The sequence below is a fragment of the Littorina saxatilis genome, linkage group LG1 (assembly GCF_037325665.1).
Source record: "Littorina saxatilis isolate snail1 linkage group LG1, US_GU_Lsax_2.0, whole genome shotgun sequence".
Lineage (NCBI taxonomy): Eukaryota > Metazoa > Mollusca > Gastropoda > Littorinimorpha > Littorinidae > Littorina > Littorina saxatilis.
The window spans coordinates 27,144,163-27,150,496 of record NC_090245.1 but is presented as its reverse complement, the minus strand read 5'-3'; positions in this window follow the sequence as shown (position 1 = coordinate 27,150,496).

The window sequence follows — 6,334 nt, the reverse complement described above, 5'->3', positions numbered from 1 at the left end:
GCTGAAATGCAATACCGAACCCCGGGCTTCGTCGAAGAGTACTTGACCAAAATTTCAACCAATTTGGTTGAAAAATGAGGGCGTGACAGTGCCGCCTCAACTTTCACGAAAAGCCGGATATGACGTCATCAAAGACATTTATCAAAAAAATGAAAAAAACGTTCGGGGATTTCATACCCAGGAACTCTCATGTCAAATTTCATAAAGATCGGTCCAGTAGTTTAGTCTGAATCGCTCTACACACACACACACACACACAGACACACACACAGACACACACACGCACACACGCACATACACCACGACCCTCGTTTCGATTCCCCCTCGATGTTAAAATATTTAGTCAAAACTTGACTAAATATAAAAAGATGTTGTTGGTACATCAAGGGATTGATTTATTGACAAGACATTCACAGGCACATCGAATCAATGGCCCTTATAGACTAATAAACAAAAAAATGATAATAGAAAAAAAATGAAAATTGATCTAATCTAAGAATGCTTTTGATCCGATCTCTATGAAGATGGTCATAGTCGAAAGGAATGACAAAATGAATGGCGTAGAAGCATAAGGGAAATGACGTCAGAATCAAAACGTTACGCTCATAAAATGTCATTTTGTTAAGTGTTTTTGGAGAAAAAAAATCTCAGCAATCTGCCTATCTCATTTTACTTATAAGTCGCAAACTGTACTATCTCGAGCGGTTGACAGCCATAAGCGAGAGATAAAGAGTTGTCAGCATTCCTTGTATGCGCATTTCCTGTAGGCGCTTTAATTTCCTGTCTCAGCCGCAAGATCGGCAAAACGCGACAGGAAAAACGCCTGCAGGGAATGCACCTATAGGGAATACACCCACTTTTGCACTTTTGTTCGACATAAATCCCTTCTGACAAAGCGGCGGCCTCTGTAACTCAGAAACGATAACGGCAGTTTTGGGTAACCGTGGCAATGGTTTCCGGTGGTCTGAGAGATTGTACTCTCTAACACATTAAAGGTACCCTTCCACTGAGTAGCTTTCAAGTCAAATGAATTATACACATCGACATAAACTAATACAATTGACACAGTTTTCAAAACACATACATGAATTTCAAAATACATGTACATTCCACAAGTAAAAATATTCATTATACATAAATAACTCAACCGCTATCGCTGAAAACACACACACACTGAGTTAGTATTTTTCTCATGAGCGTGACGAAAAGCATGTTCCACAGTGGAAATAGAACTCGGAGAGAATAGGTGTATGTATGTGTGTGTGTGTGTGTGTGTGTGTGTGTGTGTGTGCGTGTGAGAGAGAGAGACAGACAGACAGACAGACAGAGGGCGTGCATGTTTATACGCGCGTAGTGTACGTGATTTCAAGTGTGGAGAGAGTAATTAACGTTAAAGGCACAGTTAGCCTCCCGTAAACCATCACAGATACTGTCAGGCTTTTACACACAGTACAAACACCCTTCCATTTGAACGCTCACCAAACGGGAACATCCTGGGTGTCCTACGTAAAGAGCGAGCAATTTTCAAAGAATTAATTTTGCCGATTGTCTCCCCACACAATCGGACCGTGGTGCGTTTTGGCGCTAGACCTAACTTTTAAAATCTATATAATAAATTGACAGCTTGTTACACAAACATTCTTCTATATATATACGACTTGTGTGTGTGTGTGTGTGTGTGTGTGTGTGTGTGTGTGTGTGTGTGTGTGTGTGTCCGCGATGCACGCCCAAGGTTCTTGATGGATCTGTTTCAAATTTGGTGGCCATATTCAGGTACACCCCGGACACAACCTGCTCGATGAGATATTTCAACACGTGCTCTCAGCGCGCAGCGTTGAACCGATTTTGGTTTTTCTCTGGATCCATTCCCAGAAACTCTTCCTTATCTTCTCCAGTGTTTTCAGCGTTTATCTCCCTTCCTTCGTGTGGCGTCAATCCATATTCCCGTTACTACGTTACTATTTTTAGAATGTCACTGCACTGTCCAGAACACTTTCCTTGCACCCGTAAGTTGTCTTTACTGTAAAAGTGAAAAGGTCGAATCAATTTATAGCCACGCGAAAAATACACTGTCATCTATCTCTATATATTTATAGATATAGATATGCATATATATATATACGGCTTCTCTGTGTGTGTGTGTGTGTGTGTGTGTGTGTGTGTGTGTGTGTGTGTGTGTGTATGTGTGTGTGTGTGTGTGCAACACCTGTGGATTGTAGAGTTCTGTTTGTGATGTGGTCTGGCGGCTTTGGTGTGTCTGTATGTTCAAAGTTCAGGCCTTCCTTTGAGAAGCCATAACAGTTATTCTCAATCCCGTTTGAGTGGACTTCGCCTTCAAAGGTGAGTGTGGTGTTTCGGCACTCGGTTACATTTGGCGTCGTCGACAGCGATGGGACTCGACATGAAATGTTCAGGTCACTGAATCATTTTCGTGCTGTTCCCATTCCACCTGGGAGGGACCTAAGCTTGGCGGGTCCATGGTTCGGAACTTTGGGGACAAAGTTCATTCAAAGGGGGTCGAGTGTGACGGGGAGACTACCGTCGCCCTTCACAGCAGACTCTGCAGAGTTGTTCGCCTTACAAGTTGTGGGCTTTCCTTGCATGTACCCGTAAGTTGTCCTCACTGTAAAAGTGCAAAGGTCGAATCTATTTATCGAAAAATCCACTGTCATCTATCTCTATATATTTACATATATAGATAGATATATACGGCTTCTGTGTGTGTGTGTGTGTGTGTGTGTGTGTGTGTGTGTGTGTGTGTGTGTGTGTGTGTGTGTGTGTGTGTGTGTGTGTGTGTGTGTGGAGGCAACACCTGTGGATTGTAGAGTTCTGTTTGTGATGGGGTCTGCCGGCTTTTGTCTGTCTGTATGTTTTGGCATTTGAGAAGCCATAACAGATAATATAGGGCTTAGAAATAAGCTCTAAAATTCTCAATCCCGTTTGAGAGGACTTCGCCTTCAAAGGTGATTGTGGTGAACCGCCACGCTGTCTGTCTCTGTCTCGCGATTCACCCCGGCGAAGCCGGGTATTCCTCTAGTAAATCATAAAAGAATTCTTTTTTCATCAAGACAAGATCAGTACAATTCGAAGTTTTGAAAGTTTGAAACAAGTCGCGTAAGGCGAAAATACAATATTTAGTCAAGTAGCTGTCGAACTCACAGAATGAAACTGAACGCAATGCCATTTTTCAGCAAGACCGTATACTCGTAGCATCGTCAGTCCACCGCTCATGGCAAAGGCAGTGAAATTGACAAGAAGAGCGGGGTAGTAGTTGCGCTAAGAAGGATAGCACGCTTTTCTGTACCTCTCTTTGTTTTAACTTTCTGAGCGTGTTTTTAATCCAAACATATCATATCTATATGTTTTTGGAATCAGGAACCGACAAGGAATAAGATGAAAGTGTTTTTAAATTGATTTCGACAATTTAATTTTGATAATAATTTTTATATATTTAATTTTTAGAGCTTGTTTTTAATCCGAAGATAACATATTTGGCTATCTGCCGATATAACCCCGTCGGTTCAATCTTCAAATGGTTCAAAACTACAAACACCGTACCGGTTATAGGTCACACTTTTTAGTGGAAAATGCTTCGACGCCGGAGCGGGTACTGGACCCAGTGCCGTTGTAGTGCAAGTGCACTACAAAGTACACTTGCACTACAACGGCACTGGGTCCAGTACGCGCTCCGGCGTCGAAGCATTTTGCACTAAAAAGTGCACAAAATTTGACCTATTTCGTCGCCTATAGGGGACGGAAAGAATGTCATTTCAATGGTGTGATGACATTCTTTTCGTCACGTGACGTCTGGAGTATATATAGAGTGGTGTTGAACTTGGTTTTTCCGTTACTATATTTACAGGACCTATTCCGGTATCCCGTTGTAGGAATCCATAACCGGTACGGTGTTTCGGTAGTTTTGAACCATTTGAAGATTGAACCGACGGGGTTATATCGGGAGATTGCCACATATAACAATCTCCCGAATCAGCAAATGATGGAGAATAAGATAAACGTAAATTTGGATCGTTTTATAAATTTTTATTTTTTTTTTTAAATTTTCCGATTTTTAATGACCAAAGTCATTAATTAATTTTTAAGCCACCAAGCTGAAATGCAATACCGAAGTCCGGGCTTCGTCGAAGATTACTTGACCAAAATTTCAACCAATTTGGTTGAAAAATGAGGGCGTGACAGTGCCGCCTCAACTTTCACGGAAAGCCGGATATGACGTCATCAAAGACATTTATCAAACAAGTCGCGAAAGGCGAAAATACAATATTTAGTCAAGTAGCTGTCGAACTCACAGAATGAAACTGAACGCAATGCCATTTAGCGCGGTAGTGGTTACGCTATGCTGCATAGCACGCTTTTCTGTACCTCTCTTCGTTTTAGCTTTCTGAGCGTGTTTTTAATCCAAACATATCATATCTATATGTTTTTGGAATCAGGAACCGACAAGGAATAAGATGAAAGTGTTTTTAAATTGATTTGGACAATTTAATTTTGATAATAATTTTTATATATTTAATTTTCAGAGCTTGTTTTTAATCCAAATATAACATATTTATATGTTTTTGGAATCAGCAAATGATGGAAAATAAGATAAACGTAAATTTGGATCGTTTTATAAATTTTTATTTTTTTTTACAATTTTCAGATTTTTAATGACCAAAGTCATTAATCAATTTTTAAGCCACCAAGCTGAAATGCAATACCGAAGTCCGGGCTTCGTCGAAGATTACTTGACCAAAATTTCAACCAATTTGGTTGAAAAATGAGGGCGTGACAGTGCCGCCTCAACTTTCACGAAAAGCCGGATATGACGTCATCAAAGACATTTATCAAAAAAATGAAAAAAACGTTCGGGGATTTCATACCCAGGAACTCTCATGTCAAATTTCATAAAGATCGGTCCAGTAGTTTAGTCTGAATCGCTCTACACACACACACACACACACACACACAGACACACAGACACACAGACACACAGACACACGCACATACACCACGACCCTCGTTTCGATTCCCCCTCGATGTTAAAATATTTAGTCAAAACTTGACTAAATATAAAAAATGAAAAAAACGTTCGGGGATTTCATACCCAGGAACTCTCATGTCAAATTTCATAAAGATCGGTCCAGTAGTTTAGTCTGAATCGCTCTACACACACACACACACACACACACACAGACACACACACACACGCACATACACCACGACCCTCGTTTCGATTCCCCCTCGATGTTAAAATATTTAGTCAAAACTTGACTAAATATAAAAAGAAAAGCCCGGAAGCAGGGTCACGCAAGGGCGTGGTTCTTGTAACAGACGACGGTTTATACCTATCGCCAGTTCCTCTGAACAGTCAGTCAAAAGCCATCGCGAGAGTTCTTGTGAACCACAGCCGTTTGTTTCGTGCATAGTCAGAGGTACTTAATAACGTGGTATTGCAGATAAGCTCACAGCGAGTCGCATTCAAATTACTAACTGACGACTACATTGTGAAAAAAGGAAACTTTATCACACGGGTTCACGATGGCTCAGGGGTAAGATAAACCACGGCAAAAATAAATTCTTTGAAAATTGCTCGCTCTTTACGGAGCGCACCTTGAATGTTCCCGTTTGATGAACGTTCAAATGGAAGGGTGTTTGTACTGTGTGAAGCCTGACAGTATCTGTGATGGTTTACGGGAGGCTTACTGTGCCTTTAAGTGCAGATGAGAGAATGAATAAAAGATATCCTAACACCACAATGTTTTGATAATGCAAGCGGAGAACATACAGAGATCATTGGATTAAATGGAGAAGTATGGAATCATAAGTACCAAAACCCATAGAATATGTATATTCATTTTAATCTTTTCACTTAATTAAGGCCACAGCTGGCACGACATTTTGGTCTATTTGGGGTTCTCTGCATTTGTATGTACTTTGAACACAATAGAAGCATTGTGCGAAGTAATTTTGTCATCTTTAACCTCTTTCTTGCAATAAAGCGATCATTTTCAAAATGTTTTTATTAACATTTGACACCCTCTTGAAAACATTTGACCCTGTTTTCTCAGAATCGTTTTTATTTTAACACAAGCACAGGCAATGCCAATGGGAACGAGTCACCTTCATCAAGACTAATTGTTCAATCTTCTTACTTTTTTATATTTAGTCAAGTTTTGACTAAATATTTTAACATCGAGGGGGAATCGAAACGAGGGTCGTGGTGTATGTGCGTGTGTGCGTGTGTGCGTGTGTGTGTGTGTGTGTGTAGAGCGATTCAGACTAAACTACCGATCTTTATGAAATTTGACATGAGAGTTCCTGGGTATGAAATCCC